A 25,717-nucleotide genomic window follows, 5' to 3' on the forward strand; every position below is an offset into this window, starting at 1 on the left:
TATAGTGGAAAGGCATTAATGTACAAAAAGGCTTTCTGACATTTATATTTGCAAAGTTAGAAGTGAAAAATCTGATTAAGGGAGATCACCAAAGTTCCTTGAAGTCACTCAGAAGGTTCCGAGGCAACCAGGACATTTTCAATGCACAACGTCCAACATTCAATCTAAAAAAGTTACTGGCACTGCCAAAGAACAGGACAAAGGGAAAAGCCAGACAATGGAAACAGAAATAAATTCAAATATTGTAGCTACTGAAGTTATAGACACAGACTTTGAGATAACTGTGGTTAATATGTTAAAGCAAATGACATAATAAGCTGAAATAATTCACCACACCACTGGAATACATAAAGCACAATAAATTAGAAAGTCTAGAAACTTAAAAATAAAAACTTAAAAATAAATGGACAGGATTTTAAAAACCAATGCGTGTATTTATCACAGCTGATAAGACACAGCTGAAGAAAAGAACTGGTGAACTTGAGGGTAGAAAATATTCTGACTGATACATAGAAAGTAAAACAATAGAAAATATATAAAAGAAAATAAAGGATATATGGAAAATGGTGAAAAGATCTTTAGGAAAAGGTCATACATGTAGTTGGAGTTTTAGAAGTGAGGGAGAAAGTGTTTCAGAGTAGAAGCTTTGAAGAGACAGGGGATCAGATTTCTTCAAAATGGAGAGAAGTTGTCTGATATGTTGCTAAACTTCCTTGAAGTTAGGCCAGTGGTTCAAGAAGAGTTAGGAACCCTAAGCAGGACAAATAAAAAGAAAATCCTACTCAGACACATTATAGCAAAAACTTAAAAGTTTTTAAAAGATAAAGTTTTATAAGTCACCAGACAACAACAAACCAGATCAAAAACAAGGCTGATGGTAACAGAAGAAATGGAAGCCAGTAGACAACAGAATGACACCTTCAACATGCTGAAAGATCACTGACAACCTAAAAGGCTACACCTCGTGAAACTATCCTCTAAAAAATAAGGCAATCAAAATATGAAAAAAATTAAAGAAACATCAAAATGAATTTTTTTCAGTAAAAAGAAAATAATCTTAAATCAAAAAGTAGACTTGCAGGAAAAAAGGAAAGCATACTAGAAAGTGTAAATATGTGGATAAGTAATAAAAGATCATTTACTTTTTACAGACCAAGGATAAACTGCACATAATCAAATATATATGTAGAATTAAAATGCAGGGCAATAATAACATAAAGATGAGAGGGGCATAAAAGCAGTTAAAGTTCAAAGGCTCAAGCATTATCATAAAATGGAAAAATACTAATTCATATTCAATGGTAAAAATTAAGGATGAATGTTATAATCTCTAGGATAACCTGAGAAAATAACCAAAGAACATCCAACTTAAAAAAAATAAAATCAGAATAAATAGAATAATAAAAATTTCTTGAGGACACCGGTTACAGCCACCATGGAGTAGCTGATATCAGGCTCATCCTTCTACCATAAACTACCATTACATCTGTACACAAATATATAATTATTTAAGGTACTGGAGGGAAACCAACACGGGTTTAAGAATTTTATAATGGGGGCGCCTGGGTGGCTCAGTCAGTTAGGCGGCCGACTTCGGCGCAGGTCATGATCTCGCGGTCCATGAGTTCGAGCCCCGCGTGGGGCTCTGGGCTGATGGCTCAGAGCCTGGAGCCTGCTTCCGATTCTGTGTCTCCCTCTCTCTCTGCCCCTCCCCCATTCATGCTCTGTCTCTCTCTGTCTCAAAAATAAATAAACTTAAAAAAAAAAAGAATTTTATAATGTGGAAAGCACATAATATTAGCTCATATTAACTCAGGATTTCTCCCTGAGAGAGGACTTTCCAAATATGGCCCAGGAAAATATAGTCCATGTAGAATGGTGGTATCACTGGGTAGAAGAAAAAGAAATCTGATTTGGGGAAGCTGAAGTAGGTGGACTTGGGGGGATAGAGAAATGCAGAAGAAGGATTCATTGAGAAGAAATCCCAAAGTTTTCCATACAAATGTTCTGAGGGTCCTTTACTCTCCTCTAAGCCACAGATGTGCAAGGCAAAGCCTTCAACTGACACTTCACAAACAGTTTAACCAAATTGTTAATATAGCCAGTATACATATTATACATTCTCAGTCATTGGTCATCAGTGAAATGCAAATTAAAATCACAGTGAAATATCATACACATCCTCCAGGCTGTCTACAATGAGAAAGACCTCCAAAGGTATTGGCAAGGAATTGGAACACCTGGAACTCTCAGGCACTGTTGATAGATGGGTAAATTGGCTCAATCATTGAGGAAAGTTAATTGGCTTACATCATCACCATAAGAAATGCAAAAGCACATTCATACAAGCTTTTTCTGTAATAACCCAAATTGGAAAAACCCAAACATTTATCAATAATAGTATGGACAAATAAGTTGTATTTTTTTTAATTTTTTACATTTATTTATTTTTGAGACAGAGCGTGAGCGGGGGAGGGGCAGAGAGAGAAGGAGACACAGAATCCGCAACAGGCTCCAGGTTCTGAGAGAGCTGTCAGCACAGAACCTGATGTGGGGCTTGAACCCACAAACCGTGAGATCATGACCTGAGCGGAAGTCAGATGCTTAACCGACTGAGCCACCCAGGCGCCCCCAAATAAGTTGTATTTTAATCATACAAAGCAACAACATTCATCAGTGGGTGGTGACAGAAGTCAGATTAGTTTTGTCGACTTTGAATTTTATTTAAATGGGATCATGCAACATGTATTCTGTATACCCAGCATCGATAATGTGGAGGCACATTCATGTTGTTGCATATAGAAATACTACATTTTTTCTCATTGCTGAATAGCATATTTTTTGTGTGACCTTCTATTTGTTCTGCATTTCTATATGTGTGTGTGTACATTTGTATATGTAAATAGTATATAAATATTCTATATGTATATGATATAAAATATACTAAATACACATTTTTGTGCTATGTTATTTTATGCATATAATATGCATATAAAAGAAAAATGTGCATGTGGCTCCACAACTGGGGACACTGACAGCTCTATGTGCCCAACCCAACTTCTTTCACGATGTCTACCGTTCACAAAATTCTCTGTGAACTCAGTCTGGAGGGTGATCACTCCATGCCCCAAGTGCATACGAGTCGGTCAAAGCATACACCAATTTTGATGCTGAGCTCTGAACATTGAAATGGCCATCAAGACCAAAAGTGTGGGTGAGGCCACCATTGTCAAGATTTTGACAAACCTTGGCGGTGAATGGAGGGAGGATATTGCCTTTGCCCACAAGAGAAGGACCAAAAAGGAACTTGCATCAGCACTGGAGTCAACCTTGTTCAGCCACCTGGAGACTGTGATTTTTTGGGTCTATTTAAAACACCTGCTCAGTATGATGTTTCTTAGCTGAATGCCTCCATGAAGGGGCTGGGGACTGATGAAGGCTCCCTCATTGAGATCATCTGCTTGAGGACCAACCAGGAGCTTCAGGAAATTAAAAGTCTACAAGGAAATGTACAAGACTCATCTAGAGACCACATAATTTCTGACACATCTGGCAACTTCCACAATTGGATGGTTGTCCTCACAAAAGGTAGAAAAGCAGAGGATGGCTCTGTCATTGATTATGAACTGTTTGGCCAAGATGTTCAGATCTCTATGATGCTGGAGTGAAGAGGAAAGGAACTCATGTGCCCAAGTGCATCAGCATCATGACCAACAGGAACGTCACTTCCAGAAAGGATTTGACAGGTACAAGAGCGGCAGCCCTTATGACATGCTGGAGAGCATCAAGAAGGATGTCCAAGGATACCTGGGAAATGCTTTCCAGAATCTGGTCCAGTACATTCAGAATAAGCCCCTGTATTTTGCTGACTGGCTGTATGACTCCATAAAGGGCAAGGGGACTCACAAGAAAGTCCTGATTATTAGAATTACGGTCTCTCACAGTGATGTGGACATGTTGAAAATTAGGTCTGAATTCAAGAGAAAGCATGGCTAGTCCCTGTACTGCTGCATCCAACAAGACACAAAGAGTGACTACAAGAAAGCACCTGCTGTACCTGTGTGGTGGGGACGACTAAGGCCCACGAAGGTGTGAGGGTCCAGGGTGGTGCTCCTTCATTTCCAGAAAACAGTTCTACAAAATAGCTTGTGACTAACAGTCCCTTTGTGGGACTGTGAGGATGACATTGACATTTCCCCCGCTCCATCCTTCTTTCAGTTGATGGAGCACTGCCTGCCTCTCATACCTAGTCTTTCCTTTTAGCCAAAGAAATGAACATGCCAACAAGCTGGAAACGAAATCTATGATGTGAAACACTTTGCCTCCTATGTACTGTGTCATAAACAGATGAATAAACTGAGTTTTACCTTATAAAAAAGTAAAAGTAAAATGTGCATGTATACATATAATAGGTATAATATATAATAAAATGCATACAAATATAAGATGTATATAACAATCATTTAGTTTAAAATGTTATTGTGTTAATATTCTGACGTTCTCATTAAATAAAATACTAGACCAGAATAGTTATGATTGGCCAGTTAAGAGTTAATTACATGCTATGAAAAAATAAAGGAATCAGTGAAATCTGTCTGGGTTTGCTTTCAAGAAAACAATGTAGGGACCAAAGGCAGGCTGCCCCAGGATGGGCTACTTTGGCATGAACACTATATTGAGTTAAAAGTAATCAAAACCCAACAGATGCAGGAAAAACCCTCTTCCTGATCTTCCGCTGCCTAAATTTACATTTGTAAGGAGAGCCAGTACCAGGAATAGAGCTATTCACAGAGACTCCCCTTTACCTAAGAAACTTATTTGCATAACAGGGCAAGCTTTGTTTTTTTAAAACCTCTCTTTTCACCTTCCTGCTAATGGCCTCCTCCCCTTTATGTCCTCAGATCCTACCCCTGTCCTTAGCTCATATAAGTTTCCTGTTGCCTCATTTCCTTTGGAATTTTATATCTGTGTGAATTCCCCATATGTATGCTACTAAATTTGATTTTCTCCTGTTAATCTGTCTCATGTCAATTTTATTCTAAGTGGAGCTAGCTAGAAGGACCATAGTGCAGAGGAAGGTCTTCCTCCCCAACAATGCTAACTAAATCCTCACTAAATGCTAAAAACTGCCATAATTCCCTTCTTTTGCAGTAATGAGAATGACAGTCTGAGAGACGAACTTTTGTCCTATTTTCTAATTTTTCATTCCTCTTTTTCACACATACTACATCCAATCCATCAGATATTTTGCCAACTATACTTTCAAAACATGTCTTGAATATTACTTCTCAATAAGTCCATCACTACAAGCCTAGTCTAAACCATTAACCAAGAGGATGGAAGAACGTAAGGAAATACGAGGGGAAAATGTACTACCCCCAAGATGGTAAACACAGGACTCAATCCCACTCCTTAATCTGAAGAGTTCATTGAAGGGGGCTGTTCTAGGACTGAGAGGGATGTTTGATAGGAATTTGATCTTGATTTAGGAATTCAGCCAGTTAAAGGCAGTCACTCTTGAGAAGTAAGAATGAGGAAGAAATATCCTGAACTTACCTTTCTACCTCAGTTCTTTGTGCATGCTCCCCATTGGCTGGCCATATGTCAATAGAACCTTTTGATGTGATCCACAGAGGCCATACAGGTGTAGAATAAGGTAGAAGATGGTGGAGAGTAAATCCAGCATAAGGCATTGTGTCTCCTAGTGGAACTTTTCAATTCCACTGTTGTTTCCTTTTATTCTATTTTCCACAAAGCAACCAGAGTGATTTCCCTAAAGCCTAAGGGAAATCATGCCATTGGTCCCCTGAAGACCTTCCAATCGTTTCCAGTTTCAAGCAGAGTAAAATCTAAAGTCCTTCTAATGGGCTACAAGGCCCTAATGGACCTGGCCCTATCACCACTTCTTTGGCTTTATCTCTAGTTATTCTCCCTCTTGGGCAAGATCCCTCAGTAACATGACATCTTTTCTGCTTCTCAAACACATTAGGCTCACTCTCAAACCAGCATATCTGTCATTAATATTCTCGCTGGAATCCTCCCCCTTGCCTTCCACATATATTCATGGTTCTTTACTTTCTTCAGTTCTCTGCACAAATATAAAATTGCTTCTCAACATCACTCTCTAACTGTGCTTTTTAATGTTTATTTTGAGAGAGAGAGACAGAGAGAGAGAGACAGAGAGAGACAGAGCGTGAGTGGGGGTGGGGCAGAGAGAGAGGGAGACACAGAATCTGAAGCAGGCTCCAGGCTCTGAGCTGTCAGCACAGAGCCCAACACAGGGCTTGAATTCATGAACTGCGAGATCATCACCTGACCTGAAGTCGGATGCTCAATGGACTAAGCCACCCAGGTGCCCCTCTATCTCTGCTTTTTTATTATTTCTAGCACTTACCTGTATCTGGCGCCTGTTTTATATTTGTTCTTTACCTTCCACTCTATTTCGGACTGCAAGTTTTATAAAAGGAGGGGCATATTTTTTCTCTGCTCTATCCCTAGGTCCTAGATCAGTGACTCACACATAGTAGGCACATGTATCAGTAAGGAAAGGTTAACTTCTATAATGAACAACCACAAATTACTACACTAAAATGTGTTTCTCAGTCATATCACAATCCATGTAAGTCATTGTAGGATTACTAAGGCACCTGACGGCTAAACAGCAAACAATCTAGAGATACATCCATATAGTTAGACTATGGAAATGATTCATAAGAATTTCTAAGAAATTTCTAGTACATAAAGAATAATGAAGCTCTGAAACTTCCACCTTATTTTTAAAGGGTCAATACCTTCCCTAATCCCAGAACACAACCTTAATTAAGAGAGAAAAGAAGTGAGAGGAAGAGAATGGAGAATGAAGAAACAGGGTATTTATGTACAAGCTTATATTAATGTATTCATTTCTCTCTTCTTATTATTACCTATGATGACACTAGGGAGCAGAAAGGGAAGTTATTCTCCTTTCTTTCTGAGTAAAATAATTATATCTCAGAGTTTTCATTTATTTGAAATCCCTTTGGAAACTACTGGGTCATTCCTTTTGTCAAGGCACCTCCTTGTATGTGCTACCAAAGGAGCCTCTGGAGTTCATTTTTCATATAATGTATATTCTAATCAGTGTGATATCTGTGAGTTTTACATTTTGATTTCTTTCATTGATCTAGAGGTTTGTTCTGCACAGTCATTTGTAAGTCAATACTTATTTCTAGGATTCTTTAAGGGGACTCATTTAATTTTTGCAATATAAGCAATGTTTCAATGAGAAGAATCAATGTTATGACATACATAATAGTATAAATAAGTTGATACATTTAAAGGAAAAATATCCTTGAAAGAAAAGAATCACTACTTTTACCTCTCTGAGCTAAGAAGAGTAATGGTGAAAAGTGTCATACGGTCTTAAATCACTAAGGACGTAATACATACATAACAAGTATAGACATAAGTATGTAAGGGAGGTTACCAGAAAGCACAAGACAAAATCCTTGCTCACAAGGAAATACCTTTATAAGCATTTAACTTTATGAAGAGTGACTATTTTTTAAGCAAATATTCAGTGAATCCAAGTTTTATGTTTTTGAACAGAACAAGTATGTGGTAGACTCATTTCTGCCACAACTTCCCAGATGATCCTAAGAATTTATTTCTCTCAGGACAACTATCTAAAGAGAATGGCTCTGTGAGTCCCTTCCCCCTACCCACCCATGGCAGCTTTTTGCAGGTCTCTTCTTAAGCAGAATAATTTTCCTAAATAGTAATATAGTTTTCAATTGTCTTATCACAAGTATGATTTAACTGACCATATTGTGATTTTTGTTGTGTATCTTCAAGAACTATGTATCAAGAAACAAAATCATTGTATCTACATCATATGTGATATTTTTCAAAACAAGGAAATTTGTGCTTGCTTAAGCACATATACTAAAATCAAAAGAAGAGAACTCTGGCACTTGTGAGCATTTACCCAAGCACCTTCATAGAGCCCCCACACTGAAAATGTCATTGAAGTAGACCATTTCCCAAAGAAAATGTAGCAAACGGGTTACAGATCCTTAGTGGTTTTCCAAACATAACACTAACCATATGAAATTTTAAAATGTTTTATTCCCACAGTAAAGCCATTATTTACAGTGTTTTGGTGAATAGCATTAAATATATATAAATCTGCAATGGACCTCAATTGTTGTCATTTTACAAGAGAATTTTTGTGTATGAGAAAGAAGAGAGCAATGTAGCCATACTGAAAAATGGATGCTAGACAATTCTCTAACTTCCTACTGTTCCTAAGTGATGATTTCTCACAACACAGACTTAACAGCAATGTAGAGGACAGAAAACCAGTGTCTAGCTTCCAGTAGACTCCACTGGCTGCAAAAGTAGTCTAAACATTTCCTGTAATCCTTTGCTCTTACTATCAAGCTCATTTCCCAGGGGAAGTGAGCTTGAATATGTTTTTTAGCTCAACATTATACAGTTTTTATCGAAATAGAATTACACTGAACAGTCAATTTTTTCATACAGCAGGTTTACCTTTTGTGTCTTTGGGGACTTTTCAGTGGAACAGAGAAAAAATGAGGATTGATTTAAATCACTTTCTAAGTAAGACAACTTCTTAAACTGAACAAATTAAGAACTGTGGCATCTCTTAACACCAAATCCCTGAAGAATGTGGCATTGCAATGTGCCATAACACTTCTTATCTGCGACTTAGCAAATATTTCTTTGATCTCAGGGTAGGATTATGAGAGTATATAAGTAACATAAAATGTTTTCTGAGAGAAACATATACCATACCCATGATGAATTATTAAGGTGGAGATTTTATTGAAGGGCAGTCATAGGAAGCAGGCATTGGGTTATGTACCAAAGACACCTGGAAACACTACTACAGAGGCCACCCAGAAGCCTGCATCTAAGGTTTGCAGGAGTCTGATGTCCTACACACAGTTTATTGAGTTTATCACATCCTGAACTCCTATCTAAAGCTTTGCTCATTAGTCCTCCAAAATAGGAATGTACAAGTATCTTAGTGGCAGCACTTCAGTTCCACCAAAGCACTTAGTTTTTTCTTGCTCCTTTGAACAGACTCTTGATCTTGTCTTGTCTTTTCCTGATTATCTTCGAGTTGGAGGACTGTCCACCATCAACTTTGCCAAATCAGTTCCATATTCTTGTGCATCCTTTCTCACTGCATTTGATATTAGAAAACAGAATTCCCCAATTTTCTCCTTTGGGTGTGAGACCCAAACAAAATTGCACAGTGAGTAAAACTTATCTCCAAAGCCCTCAGGTCCTGTTTCGGTCTCTCTGCCTTCCATTTGGGTAACAGCAGTAAGAGAGGGGATATCTCACACTGTTGTGTCTTCTCTCTTCCCAACAGAACCCTATAAGGCTGGTACAATTATTATCCCCATTTTGTTTTACCAATTAGGAAGCAAGGAGGGAAGAGCCCAAAGCACATTTCTTGAATCCAAGATACAAATCCTATTCTGGTCTGATCCTAAGTGCTTTGCTGAGGTTACTTTTCTGTCTACATTCTCTCATCCTGATGCTCCCCTGCACCACTATCCCCTGTCCTTGTCCTGTCCTCTAAAAAGCCATTGATGCCCTATAGGGCATTTTTTCACCTTGACATCTGAGCTGAAATCCAAATTTACCTAACTTGTGCTATGCCAAGCAACAGCCAACATGCCAAGTAATCTGAGAAACAATTTCAAGTAAAGGAACCGATCGCTGATACTAAATCACTTGTTGAATTTTTTTTTTTTTTGAGGAGGGGTGCAGGGAGGAGTCTGAAGCTCTAACAGAACTCAGGGTTCTATAAATATTCCACAAATATTACTGTGTAAATGTGATACTGGCTTATGATGAATTAACTCTGTCTGCACCTAAAATTCTTTTCTTTTAAACTTATCTCCTTCCTCTATCACAATTCCCTCATATGATAAGCTACTGAAAATTTTAAAACTTTCTAATGAATTCTATATACCTCAGCAATAATTTCCAGACATTGCAACTTTTGCTAGTACTACTTTACCCTTGCAGCATTTTCCTTTTATTTTACTTTTGTAATGTTTATTTATTTATTGAGAGAGAGAGAGAGAGAAATAGAGACAGGGAGGCACAGAGAGAAAGGGAGATAGAGTATCCAAGCAGGCTCTGCACTGGTAGTGTGGAGCTCTACATGGGGCTCAATATGGAGTTCGAACTCGTGAACCACAAGATCATGACCTGAGCCAAAATCGAGTTGGATGCTTAACCAACTGAGATACCCAGGTGCCCCAATTGCAGCATTTTCCTTTTAACTGAAAGCTTGCACATTTTGGACCCGTGTTTTTCAAATTGTCTTCCCAGCTGAGGACTGCTACCCCCCTACCTCTAGCTAAAAGCATAGCCATGATCTTCATATTTTTACCATGACACTACAGATTCCACAACAAAACATCTGGAAGTCTTGAGCTAGATGATTGAGAATTTAATTTTTTTTATCTTTTATGATATGATTACATTGTTTTACCAACACATTTTGACATTAAGTCAGCATGGCTATTGAGTTCTGAAGCATATATTTGCAATGAAAGAATTAGAATTACCCATACACTATTCATAAAAATATAGGCTTTATAAAGTAGAAGACTCCCTGCATCACAAATTACAATAATATTTCTAATTTTTCTATAAAGAAAAAAGGATAATATTATTTCCCATAATTGCTTTAACAGTTTAATTTTTATGGGTTGTTGTCAATTATTTTGTTTTTGTTTGGGGGGGTTGGAAGGGTAAATAATATGGCATATCAAAAAAATCCAAGATGTGTCAAATTTAAAATGTACACTGTTATCATACATATATGTAATGTTCTTAGCTTAAGACTAACAATTTAAAATATAAAATTTACTAAAGTTGTAAAACAGATTTACAGTGGTTTCATTAGAAAGATCTGTATATTTATTAATATTCCTGAGGAGAGAAAGGATTCATGCAAATATATGGGCTGAATGCTATAGGAGCATGCAACATTTTTCCATAATATAGACAATTCTTTACAATTTCATGAGAGGTGAATAGTAGAAAATATGTTTTTTCCCAAGGAAACTAAATAGCAAAATGAGAAAAAAATTCTCAGTTATCAAACAGTGTGTATGTGTATATACTTTATATATATATATATATATATATATATATATATATATACACACATATATATATTTAACATATATATCCACATATATATTCATATATATTTTCTATAAAATATATAATATATGAAATATATTTTATATAAAATATATATTATATATAATATATATATGAAGGTTTAGAATCTCATTATAAGTAGAATATCATTATTGTTTACATTATGTTCTGGAGACTTTTGCCAAACAGAAGACTATGGGGACCTTTTACAATTTCTTTTAAGCATACAAAGATGTCATTTTCAATGAAAGATAATATATAATACCCTTATAAATTGCAGGTGTTTATAGTCATTCTCTGTACACTTTGTGGGCTAAATTATTAGTTTCTTAAACTCTGACACATTTTAATCTTAGAGATATTATAGCCTTTAAGTTTGTAAAAGAAATCTTCAAATATCATACTTTGATTTCCTTTAAATAAAATGGTACCACCTGCAATCCGGCAATTCTTTTACCCTGTCCATGAAAGAAAATCTTATGATTAGTATCTATATTCTAGGTGTTCCATGACAAGAACAGATCATTTGGACATTTTCTAACCAAATCCTGGTTTGCTGTTTTTTTCTTATTGTTATGCTAGTTGTGGTGGCTTGCTTTATTTTTAAAATTAGAAAGTCAAGTTGAACATACAATAATAAGTCCATTCTATCTTATATGGTTCATTTCTTTACCAGAAATCAAATCCATTCACATAACCCAATGGCAGGCATGTCAAATAACTAAAAATATAATGGTAAAGATACTGCTAACCACTATGAATAACTGCTATCAAAACAAAAAGGCTTTTGGGCGTCTGGGTGGCTCAGTCAGTTAAGCATCCGACTTCAGCTCAGGTCATGATCTCATGGTTCGTGAGTTCAAGGCTCTCTGCTGTCAGCATAGAGTGTGCTTTGGATCTTCTGTCCCCCTTTCTCTCTGCCCATCCTCTCATGTGCACTCTCTCTCTCTCTCTCAAAACTAAATAAACATTAACAAAATTTTTAAAAAGCCTTTAATGAAAAACACTGTCCTAAAGGAATAATGACCCATCTCTCCCATACACACGCAAAGACACAGAGGTCATGCTTTAGCAGAGCAACCTGCTAAACACTCTGCCCTGACTGAAGTCCTTATGTAAGAACTTCTTACAGAATATAAAGTCAAATCCATGGAGAGGTTCAAAATTCCATCACGCATACCCTAGATTTGTGTCCTAAATTCTGAAAAGAAACACTGGGAACTATCAGGTTGAAAGACCTAAATGGTATGACCTAGTAAAGCCAGGATGGCCACCTGATAGTATCTGATAAAACTTGAACAGTTGTCAAAACCCTCCATGAGATGATCCATCACAGTAAGGACAAAATGACCACAATATTAAATAGCAGTAGATAAAATATGTAAGGATAACAAAATATAGCCTCATCTGTGGCCAACATAATTCTGGAAAAAAGTATAAAGGCAAAGCAGAGACTGGAACCATGCTCTGAGACAGTATTTAAACATTTTCAACTGAATTCTATATAAGGACTTCCCTCTGGGTGATATGTATTTACAAATAACAGTATATTTATTTTCTGGAAAGTTGAAACATTCCCTTATTAAACAGACACAGCATAGATTGTAGCTAAAAGATACTGAATATCCTATCCCCAACATACATTCTAACTATTCTATGCAGTAAAAGTAGACCATTCTACCAGCACAGTTATTTATGAAATCTGCAAGGGTTTGTCCCTGGCTCAAAAACATTCAGTCTTCATTGTCATGAAACCTCTAGAATAGCAGAAAGGATCTTTCTGGTAAGTGATACCAATCAAGTTGTAATAAGAGTAGATCTTCAGAAAACCCCAGTTAGGCTACTGCTCACCCAAGATCTTCAGAATAAGCAATGGCTATAGAATGACAGAGCTTACAATCAAGACCATCAAAAGCAGATTCTTCTAAGTACATGAGACTGCTGATTGTTACCCTCTCCTTTGCACACCTTTGTTCATTATCCTTTTACTTGTATTTCTTTCCTTACAAGTTTGAGTTATACACTGTGATTTTTCCTGTTTCCCTTATAACAGTATAAATTTGTTCAAGATTTCCTATAGCCAGTCACCACCATTCCTCTCTAATAGTCCATCCAAACTATTGCTGATCATGCAATTTGAAAAAATAATGTAAAGTCATGATACACTGACTTTGTTAGCAGTGAATTTCTTATAGATAATACATAGTGAGAGCATGAGAAGAAGGGAATATTTTTAGGATGCCAAATTGACTGTTTGACTTAATAAAACCCTAAAGATGATATATTTACAACTTCACAGAAGTTGTTCTTTCATGAAGTTCCTGTATTCCTTGAGGAGAAATAAAGTTTCTTCAATGTTCACACAGAACCAAGTCTTTTTGTCCTGTCCTTGGAGTTAGGCTACTCCAAGCAGATGATTTCCCAGTACTTTCTGTTGACTTTTAGACTTACAAAGAGCCTAAAGGTATGAAATCCTTTGTGGAGGAATAAGGACCAGTGGAACACATCATGGAGGAGTTAGGTAATTCAATATGGGCAAAAAGGTCTGGTGCATAATTTGAAATGTTGTAATAAGTAATATCACACAAAAATAAGTTTAAATTCCTTATACAGGTAATTGGATAACATAAGGTTTTCTTTTAGCTACTCAGGGAAAATCTATGTCACTGTTAACACACCTTGTTGTATATGTATTAACACTACGCATGACATTAATCAGTCTGTTTAAGTGAAAAAACAAAGTCAGGTTGGCTATCTAAAGTAGACTCAGGGAGTCACTGGGATCTGCTTTCATAATCAAGCCTGGAACACCATGGATCGATTCAATAGTGCCTTTGCGCCCCATAGTTATTTTTGTTTTTCTTACAGTTTGTTGGTATCTGTTGTTTGTAAATGTAAGTACTTGTGTGTAGTCTCTGCCCTGATAGATGATTCAACAAGAAGTGCAAAGACAAAAGCAGAATATAACCATGCTGGTCAATAATCAAACCAAAAATCACACCTCCACAAATAAGTCTCACCTTAAAAGAGTTCCACAAAACCTCCACTTCAAGGAGAATTAACACCAGTGGTAAAGATCTGAACAATTCATGATGACCTTTACTTTGGTTGGCTGTGAAAGAACCAAAAGAAGGTACTAGGAGTAAAACATTCCCTACATTCCAGAAAAAGACCTATCTTCTGTTGCCATGGTAATAGGGCAATAACTTAGTTTCAAAAATTTTTTATGGAAGTATCATTGAATCAGAACTCAGATTTTTAACTTGCTTAATAAATAAGTGACAGCCATCGAAAAAATGAACTTTTTTGATGAGTAAATAATTTAAAATTTATTAAATTATTAGTTTTAAATTTGCTTAATTGACCAATGACAACCCACTTCAGTAAACATGGTTATGCAAGCCAAATAAACAGCAATATCCTTTTGCTTCTGAAAGGCAGCCCATGAGGAAGACACTCATTCCAATGAACATGATTCTGAGTGCTAGGCAATTGACAACAGTCTTATCCAAATAACCATTTATCTACAGCGATATTAAATCAGTCCTGTCTCCAAACTTCAGTGATGTTAACCACTGAACTTCTTGTTCCCAAACTTGCTGTATAAGACTGATAATTCTGCTCTGCTTAGAGAGACCATGCCTGACCAGCAGAACTGTCCTAACTTAAAAAAGCAGAAAGTTCAGCTATGTGTATTCAGATATTGAATGATGGCTTCATTCTTTACAATGGTAATACCTAAATTAAAAAAAAAAAGAATATTAGTAATAAAACACATAGGCAAAAAGACACAGGCATTTAGACGTGAGATGGAAACATGGAACACTGCCTATGTGGCCTCTCTCACCCACATCAGCAGCCCCCAAGATACCTCTATGATCTCAATGGGATCCACAGACACATTTTGAAAACAGCTGCTATATACATGATAATGACAACTCAAGTAGGCACTGGAAAATACAGTGTATAATTCTTCATTAATGATGTTTTGACTAATTTGGAGAGATTTAAAAAGCATGAACTAAAATCCAAGATAGAAATGATATGGAAGTGGGGAAAAGGGATCAGAATTAGAGCAACCTAAGATTCCTTAGATTTTTCAAAAGGAAGATAAAGATATTGATTAGTTTGTTAAATCAATCTTCATGTTAAAAAACTCCAGAGTAATCACTAAGTTGACAACATAAAATATATTACTTCCATTTCAGCAGAGGAAAAAGAAGAGAACAAGAAAATCTGGTTAATCCAATAAATGAAAGGAAATAAGAAAAAAGAAGCAAAGATAAATGAAATAAGTCAGACTGAGAGAGAAACATACCATATGATTTCACTTATATGTAGAATATTAATAAAACTTAAATAAATAAACAAACAAAAAGCAGAATCAGACCTGTAAACAAGAGAACAAACTGATGGTTTCCAGACAGGGTGATGGAGGGATGGGTAAAATGGGTGAAGGGCAGTAGGAGATACAGTCTTCCTATTCATTATAGAATGAATAAGACAAGAATAAAAGGTACAGCATAGGGAATATAGTCAATGTTACTGTATTAGAGTTTTATGGTGACAGATAGTAGCTACATTTGTGGTGAGCACAGCATAATATTTAAATTATTGAATCACTATATTATACACCTGAAGCTAAAATAAAATTGTGTGTCCACTATACTCAAATAATTAAAAAAAAAAAAAAAGAAGCAGCGGCAGCAGCAGCCAAGGGGAGCCTGGGTAGCTCAGTCAGTTGAGCATCTGTCTCTTGATTTTGGCTTGAGTCATGATCCCAGGGTTGTGGGTTGAACCCTGCATCAGGCTCTGTGCTGAGCATGGAGCTTGTTTGAGATTCTCTCCCACTCTGTTTATCTTTCTGCCCCTTTCCCCCACTTGCACACACTCTCTCTAAAATAAGTAAATAGATAAATACAGTAAAAATAATACAAATAAGAAACAAAAAAAAGCAAAATAAATGTGCTGTCAATGGTGTAACAGAGCCAGCTACAGTCCCACCTGCTCTCAACAGTGACCGTGCACAACTCCTTCTCACCCCAACTGCAAACTGCACAGTGGTGGTTTTAATTCTGCCATGTTGACAGTATTTACTCCAGGGAAATAAGCAAATGCTACAAATCAGAGATTTCGTTTCAGATAACCAGATTTTAAACATTTACTGGTATACTTTTGTGTGTAATAAGTAAAAAAACACAACTATCAACACTAAAAATAGCAGCAAGAATATGGCCCAGTAACATTAATATCTAATCAAACTGACTCTATGCACCAAACAGAGCATTTCTGAGTTATTTAATAATATAATATAAGGACAAATTCATGTACAGACATCACAACCCTAAATTAGTGTGCAGTTAACATATATAAAGCAAAAACAGAATTACAAGAAGAAATAGAAAAATTAGTACTCAAATTGGGGAATTTCAATACCTCTCAGAAGCAAATAGATTAAGATGGCAAAGAAGTTATTAAATATATGAAAAGGTTGTACTACATAAATAGGAAGCATGACCGAATGGACACATGTAGAGATCTGTAGCCAATAATTATAGGATACAAATTATTTGGAAGAACATATAAAACATTTGTTAAATTATCATAAAAGAAGTTTCAAAAACCTAAAAACTGGTATATAAACTTATTTTATAATATTGTCATAAAAAGAAAAATAAAGAGCAAAGTTGAAATCATACATTTGAAACAAAACAAATATCTATCTCATGGATCAGAAACTAAATTTTAATTGAAACTTAGGAAATGTTTAAAAATGCACTACAACAAAAGTACTATGTTACTATCCCAAAACTCATGGGATGTTGTAAATTGGGAAGTACTTAGTGAGAAATGTACAGCCTACAATGTGAAATGTTAGAAAATAAAGACTAGCAATAAATGACCTAAGTGCTCATCTCAAAAGTTGGAGAAAGAAAACAGAACAAACGCAATAGAATTAAAAGAATGACACTTTTTTCTAGAAAAAAATTAAGTGATCAAAACTGAATACAAATGGACACAAGCATCTCTATCACCCTCAAAAAATCAATCTTCAGGGGTACCTGGGTGGCTCAGTTAGGTTAGGCAGCTGACTTCAGCTAAGGTCGTGATCTAACAACTCGTGAATTCGAGCTCCGCGTGGGGCTCTGTGCTGACAGCTCAGAGCCTGGAGACTGCTTCAGTTTCTGTGTCTCCCTTTCTCTGCCCCCACCCTCACTCATGCTCTCTCGCTCTCTCTCTCTCTCTCTCTCTCAAAAAGAAACACTAAAAAAATTTTTTTATTAAAAAAAATTTTTAAAAATCAATCTCTAAAACACATTCACAAAACATAGAGCTTGTAAACAAAAAACAAAATTGCCATTATTTGCTCTCATTGTGATCAATTATATAGAAAATCCATGAAAATGTGCAGCAAATTATTAAAGCTAACAAAGGTTTTCATCAAAATTATTGGATATAAAGTCATTGTAAGACATTCAATAGCATTTTATCTATCAGCAACAACCATTTAAATGTAAATATAGAAAATATTCCCTTTAAAATAGCAAGAAAACCTGGAAGGTACTTAAGAAGTTAGCTAATAAAGTTCATTTACTCCAGATTGATCTACAAATTCAGGATAATTCCAATAAAAAATATCCAGAGATTTTTTTTCATGAAAATTGATATGCTGTCACTAAAATCCACAAGGGAAGAAGAAATGGCCAAGAATAACTACAACACAAGCAGATGGAGAAAAGGTATGATGCTCTTTATGTAAATATTACAAACATACAAATCAATTATATATTTATATACATACATATACAGTTTAGTAACACATGCATATATAATGAGTCAAAGATAAACATAAAGTAAGGATAAGTATTGATATCTGAATAAGGAAAGAAGGAAAATGTAATAAGTAAGAAGGACAAAGAGGATCTATCCATAATGACTTAATTTCTGGAAAAACATATAATGAAAACAGCAAAATGAACAATTGTTAGACTTGATTTTTGGTACATGGTGTTTGTTATATTATAACCTATGTTTTCTGTTTATAAATTATCCAGATAAAAATCAAAAAATTGAAAAAGCTTGAATCAGAGGTTGGGAATAGTTAACACTGAGCAAAGATAACTCTTCTAAGGTGTTTAGCTTCAATGAGGGCAGGAGTCAGATAGCAGCATGAGGTCAAGGAAAAGTTCTTTTTGTAGTGTGGGGAAGAATGGAGTATGTTTCCATGTAGATAAATAAAAACATTTTATGATACTGGGGAAAGATGATAGAATTGATAAGGGCCTTGAGCATTGAGTACATTGAATCAAAAACACAAGTGAGAAGAAAAGAGAACAGATTGCCTCTATTTAATTAACATGACCAGAGTAGAGAAAGAATTTGTGGGAAAAATGGCTCCAAGGACTTTTATCTTCGGCACTAACCAAGATAAGAATAGATGTGAAATATTGTGTTTATGTGACTATTAAATGGTAGGATAAGTGGAGGAAGGGAATTAAGATATACAGTTAGGATCCCAAGATGACTTTGGGAAAGTTGAATAAAACAGTCTCCATGGCATTCTAAAGATCATGGCTCCCAGACCAGAGTTTCAATCTTCTTTGAAACTTAAAGATTTTCTTTGCACTCTACATGGAGAGAGTAATTTTCTCCATACTATAAATTTTTGACACACTGAGGATGTTAGATATAATTTAATGTAACATCTTAATTTTCCTTCTTGATCTCCTAAAGAGATAGGAATATAATTATTAGACTTTTTTTTTCTTGATCCAAACAGAAACAGACCAAATAGGTTGGGGTGATGCCATTTACACACGGAAACTTTTTGTTATTCTTTTTTAGTAAGGCAAAAGCCATCACACATACATTTCCTCTTAAAGTAAAGTGCTGACTGGAAGATGAGACTTGAGATCCTTAAAGAGTAAGGCAGACTACCCAGCCACCACCCTGGCCTTCATTCTTTATAAAATTGAGGGCATTGGGTTAATGATACCTAAAATAAAATCCTACAGTTCAGTGATTCTGCCTCTGTGGCTATCCACCCCAGTAGAATGGAAACAACCATCAAATACCTTCTTAAGAGTTAAACCTCACAAACATCCCAGTTTTTTCTCCATCAGTAGCTGCTGGTTAGATATGACAAAAGACTTTAACTCATACAAATTTAGAGCTATAGTAGACCATTGTGAGCCTAGTGCTTTCTTCTTACAGCTGAGAACATTATAGTCCAAAATCGAGTTACTGGCTTGCTTAAGGGAACACACTGACTAGTGGTGTCACTCACTGTTCCCTCATAGGCTACAACATTTAAAACTTGCTTCTGATATAAATATTTGTTGAATTAAACTACTTTCTGAAAAGTTTGTACACTTTGATATAACTTTACATTTCATAGGGATTTAAATTGAAAGCTTAACATGATTTTTAGCATGAAGACTTAAGAGGCTTTCGCCCACGGGTAGTATATTTTGTATGCATAATTACATTTAATACTACAGTGGTTCATGCCAGTTTTTTTCCTATCACACATAAGAGATCATTGGCTTTTTGAGAAAAATGTCTATTAAAGTTCACTATCTATCTCTGTTTCAAATGCAGCTGTGGAAGGAGATATCTTAGTGGGCTAGAACTTCAGCCAATTCCATGCCTCTGTTTAGTCAAATTGAGTATATCTGGCAGGGGGGGAGGCTTCACATTTATATTTAGGTTTATGAATTATAGGTTTCTGATATGGATTTTTGACAACTGTTGATGGATTTATAAGCCATGATAATTTAGAATAGGGAATAGAATAGCATAATAACAATCATTGTTTCTTTTTCACCTGGAAGTAGTGACTGAAGGACTATTCTTATTTTGTAACTCTCTGAAATATTTAGATTTGTAGGCAACTGTGAAAGGCTTTTTAATCTACTGAAATATAAAGTGCACAAAGCAAAGAAACAGTCTCTTAAAGTGTGATCACATTCAGGAAGAACCATCTGGATCTCTTCCTTTAAGGTTTCTGGTGTTTGTTCCCAGTAAAAACTTAATTTTATTTTAGTCTTACAAACTGCTCCAACTAGGACACTATTGGGAATGCTGGGAATTAGAGTTTTAGTTCTGTTTGTGACCAAAAAAAAAAGCATTTAACTGCTGGTCTTTGATAATCAGGATAGAAAAATGACCAGTCTGAAAAGGAAAACATAAATTGCTTCATATAAGAAAACATTCTTAAAGCCAAGCTATAACAAGGTAGAAAGTAAGTACAAATCAATCAAATAGTGTGTGAAGTTTAGCTTTAAGGGAATAGAAAATAAGTTAACTCCAACTGTCTATGGTTGTATAGATTCTACAGTGTTCAATAACAGCAAGCACTTAGACTGTGGTGTGTGATAATATAGATGTGTAATTTTATTGCAATTTTCCTAACAGATAGGGAGGTAACTATCTTTGGGAAAGGACACCTTTTTTAGTTAAAAAAAAATTTTTTAAGTTTATTTATTTTGAGAGAGACAGAGACAGCATGAGTGGGGTAGGGATAGGGGTGGGGGGAGAGAGAGAGAGAGAGAGAGAGAGAGAGAGAGAGAGAGAGAGAGAGAATCCCAAGCAGGCTACACACTGTCAGTGCAGAGCCTGATGCAGGGCTTGAACTCATGAAAACATGACATCATGATCTGTACCAAAATCAAGAGTTGAATGCTTAAATGACTGAACCACCCAGGCACCCCAAGGATACCTGTTTTTAACCCAAACAAATATACCACATAGACTAGTATTAGTTTGAATCTCAAATCATTATTGTAATAATCAATTTCAATCTCCCTGTTTGTGCATGTGTGTGTGCATGTGTGTATGTGCGTTTCTTATAATGTTAAAGTCTTCATATTACCTAAAAAGAATTTTTAAAATAAGTTAAATAATGTAAGAATTAAGCTAGTTAAACTGCCATTAACTGTGAGGACACAGTAAATATTTACCCCAAATCATATTTAAATAGAACTTTAAAACAGTTACTTGAAATAAGCACTACAGAGTTAATAAAATTAAATCTACATATCTCATGTGCATAAAACATTGTGTATCTTTAACTCTCATCTTGTATAAACCGCGGTATAGTAGGGAATTTTATTCAGAAAAGAATACTGTTCATTTTTCAAGGAAAAAAAGAAAAAGAGATGAATCTGAACCTATCATTTTGATCTAAAAAAATTGTTTTCAAGAATCTCCTACTGAAGTCTACAGTGAGTTGTAGTAGAAATCATTTATGGCTAATATTAAAATTTTATTTGAAAATCCTACTTTTTCTCAGTACTAGAAACATATCTAACTCTAAAATTCACTTTGTACAGTTTTGCGATAATGTAATGAAACCTAATAATGTATTAGAGAGGGTGGAAAAACAAAGATATCCTCTGTTGTATTTTATTTTGTCTTTAAGGTTATCAGTATCCTATAAGCTAGTCATAGCTAAATTGGATCTCTAAAGGCATCTTCTCTTGTTAACAAAAGCAATTGCTTAGTGTTTCCATTTAAATGTGAAACGAATCAATAATGCAATACAGTCAAGGAAGAAGAATACACTCACAAAGACTACCAACTTTTAAATAATGAAAATACGGTCTTGAGAGTCACTTTCACCAGTGTCTGTGATGCCTGGAGATGTGTCTATGGTCACACTAGTGTAGATTGTGATATTGCCACTGCATTCAGTATTGAATCTACATCTGAGACTTCTGGCTCCAAAGACACCACATGTGCCTGGATCCAGGATTGCATCCATCATTCACTATTCACTTAATATTAAGCAAGCTACCTCATGTCTCTGATGTTCTCCATGGAAACTGGGAGTTAACAAAAGTCACACAAAAGATTTTCCAAAAGTGTGTTCCACAGAATATTTGGACAATTACATGAGTAAAACTCCTAAGATTTGTAGAGCTCTTTCTCTTCATCTCTCTGTTTCCAATGGCCTGACCTGCTAATTCCACCAACCTTAGCAGCCTCAAATTACAATCTTTCTACCACTTAGATTCTATTTCTTTCAACCACTGAGACCAACACTCTCTGGCCTTCACTTCCCCGCATTACAACATGAAACCACCTACAGGAAGAACTCTTGTGTGTCTCCCCTTACTCAAGTTTCTGAGCCATTTATTGGGTTTATTTAATCCCTTTAATTTGTTGTTTCCTATATTCTGAATAATTTTATAGATGTTGAGTGCAATTCTGATTCTAGACACTCTATTATGATCCACACCCAGATGTCCCTAGAAAAGCATTTTTATGAGCTCACTCTTTCTCCCAAATTGATAATAGATTCGTTTGAATCTACTAAGCAGAGATAAATAAAGCTATGCTGCAGTTGTTCAAGCTAGTGATAATGATAGCTTTGTTTAGCATAATGGTGATAGTACAGAAGGAGAAAAATCAGCATTTGTGAAATACGTAGGAAATAATATTGGTGTCATTTGGTATTTCATAGCATATGACACTAAAAAAAGATGGGGTTTTCCAGAATGGCACAGTTTTCTGGCTTGGGCTACAAAATGGATGGTAATATCTTTCCTAGTGGTCATAATGGATTTGAGATTCCTGTGAGATATCCAAGTAGAAATAATGGAAAACAGAGCAGATTTACAATAATAATAGCAGCGAGAGTTTCTTTACCTTTTGCTCTAATTATTTCACTTTCACTATAGTTTGTTTTTTCATTCTACAGAATGAATAAATTATAAATAAAACCATGTCTAACATTTCATTTTCCTGCAATACCTGGCATGGATAAAACATGTCTGAATAAGGCAATAAAGGCCTCTAGGAGAAAGGATGTAGGAGAAAATACAAGAGAGGCTAAAGAGGCAGAGTCAACCAAAGTTAGTAATTAATAATATGTAAAAAATTAGGACAAAGGAAGGAAAATAAAATAACTTGTCAGTTGTTAGCATAAGTATCTGGATCAGTGGTGTGATCATTCATCAAAATACAGATTATATGAGGAGAAATAGTCTTGGGGTGTAATGAGTTTTGTTCTAGATATGCTGAGCGTGTAGGATGCCTAGGTGAAGACAGAAGGTAAGCAGTCAGAAGTACTGGCCTGACATTTATAAAGGAAATCTTAGCTATGGACACAAGACTGGAAGTCAACACATATGACAGTTCATAAATGTAGATGATATACACCAAGTATAATGCTCAAACAAAGAGTTCTGAGTGGAACCTTGAGGAACACCATTATTTAAGATAGTAAGTGTGGATGAGCTCATTGAAAATCATTGAAAGAGCTTGAGGATGAGTAGCCAGAAAGGGAAGATGGGAAAAAAGCAGAGGAATGTCATATCAGTGAAAATCATTTCATTGATTTGGAATTTTACACTTTGCAATTTCCTCTTCTTTTACTCACTGCTATGAGCAGTAAGTTTTGGGGTTACATCTTGGAAGAAAGCAAAAATTTAAGCCAATACTTCTCTTTTCATTTATTCTGTTTTTTAATACTTTAAAATCAAGAAATGCAATATTTATGATAGCATTTAAATATCTTCGTAGGGTTTCCATGTCACTGAAAAAGGAAAATTGTTTTAGCTGAAATTTAGGAAAAATGTTGCATATGGCTATAATATTGCACTTCTAAATATATTTGCTATTGGGTAGAGTGTTTTTGCTCCACTTCTAAAATTGCAAAATACTAGGGTGCCTGAGTGGCTCATTTGGTTGAGTGCCCAACTCTTGATATAAGCTCAGGTCATGATCTCATGTTTTGTGGGATCAAGCCCCATGTGGGGTTCTGTGCTGATAGGGATTCTCTCTCCTCTCTCTTTCAAAATAAATAAACTTTAAAAAAAACAAATAAAATTGCAAAATGAAGCTTTTCATAGTATACATGTGATATGCTCCCATTGCTAATTAATAGTTCCATATTTAACACAGACCATATTGAATTGCTCAAAATATTCTTAAAAGACACACTTTCAAAATTACTTATTTCAAAGAGCTCCTATTTTACCTAGAACAAAGCCCTCCATAATCTCCCTGGCCCCACTCTGAACTTATTCATATCCTATTTCTTTAAGCACAATAAAACACAAACATAGAGGCACTCATGAATATGTACATGCACTCCACTGTTTCAATATGGGACATATTGTTCATAAATGTAGATGATATACACCAAGTATAATGCTCAAACAAAGAGTTCTGAGTGGAACCTTGAGGAACACCATTATTTAAGATAGTAAGTGTGGATGAGCTCATTGAAAATCATTGAAAGGGCTTGAGGATGAGTAGCCAGAAAGGGAAGATGGGGTCAGGCAGCCGTTTTGGAGTCATGAGATAAATTAGGTGATTCTTTACTCCATGGCCCGTTTGCTTCAACAGTCATTATTTCCTCACTAAAAAAATCCACTTCTTTCAACTCCCATGGATGGCCAGACCATAAGTACCACTGGTAGTGATCAGTACAAATGTTCTGGGTTGGGGTGCCTGGATGGTTCAGTCGGTTAAGCATCAGACTCTTGATTTCAGTGTAGGTCATGATCTCATGGTTCATGGCATCAAGTCCCGTATCTGGCTCTGTGCTGACAACTGGGAGCCTGCTTGGGATTCTCTCTCTCCTTCTCTCTCTCTCCCCTTCCCCATTCTCTCTCTTGAAATAAATAAATAAACATTAAAAAAATGTTCTGGGTTAACACAGAGGAAGGCATGCGTTGAGGAGATTCTATGTTGATGTTCCTGACATTAGATTGCTTATCATTCACTGAATTAACAGCAACTATTTGGTCCCCTTCCTTTATACGTTACACTTTTATGTTTAGTTACTATACTCAGTGAATAAAGTCAGATTTTACAAACTGAAGATTTTTGTTGTGACATTTTCTGTCCCACTTCCTCAAGTACTTAACCTTCTAACCTCTCTGACCTTAGGATATGGCTTTCAATGTCTGACTTTGCCTAATAAGTATTTCCTAGTTAAGACTTTAGTAATATTTATATATTCTTATAAACATACTTTGGTTTTTTTTGGCCTAAGCATATGAGAGTTCCTAGAAATAGTCAACTGGTAAATTTAGTACCTAATGTTTCTTCCAATAACCAGAAACATCTTTGAAAAACATTTGAACTGAAAATTTCTTGAGTCATCATGAGAAACTGAAATACCAAACATTTGGGTATTTGGTAAAACAGTTTGCACATTGGACATGCCTAGGAGAGAAAAGCATCAAAGTCCTAAAATCACTGTTTCATATATGTTCATCTTTTGGTGCTTTGGTTGCATGAATTGTTTTTTAAGAGAAAGATGAAGGAAATTAGGTATATTGATGACTCTTACTGACTCTAACTGGTCACACACGAAGTCACATAAATGGGAGATATGGAGAATTGCTGAAGGGACATGAAAGAGAACATTTATTTGGAAAGTGTACCTCTCCTTGAACTCACTCTTGCTCTCCATTCTGTTTAACCATAGGGAATGACTTTTTAAAAATTATTTTTAACTTTGATCAATTTCTCTTTGATTCTCTGTATAACATGCACACTC

At 35.6% G+C, this 25,717-nt stretch overlaps 1 long non-coding RNA gene and 1 pseudogene across 1 annotated transcript in view; one reads left to right on the forward strand and one right to left on the reverse strand.

Annotated features, from left to right (window-relative positions):
• LOC122220107 overlaps positions 1-14,300 on the reverse strand; it is a 269,768-nt gene extending 255,468 nt beyond the window's left edge. The window contains exon 1 of the long non-coding RNA XR_006202672.1: positions 14,220-14,300. This is a non-coding gene — a long non-coding RNA (uncharacterized LOC122220107). The remainder of the gene's footprint in view (positions 1-14,219) is intronic.
• Positions 3,066-4,078, forward strand: LOC122220106 (annotated as a pseudogene).
• Positions 14,301-25,717: the final 11,417 nt, after the last annotated feature.

Source organism: Panthera leo, chromosome B2 (genome assembly GCF_018350215.1).
Source record: "Panthera leo isolate Ple1 chromosome B2, P.leo_Ple1_pat1.1, whole genome shotgun sequence".
NCBI lineage: Eukaryota > Metazoa > Chordata > Mammalia > Carnivora > Felidae > Panthera > Panthera leo.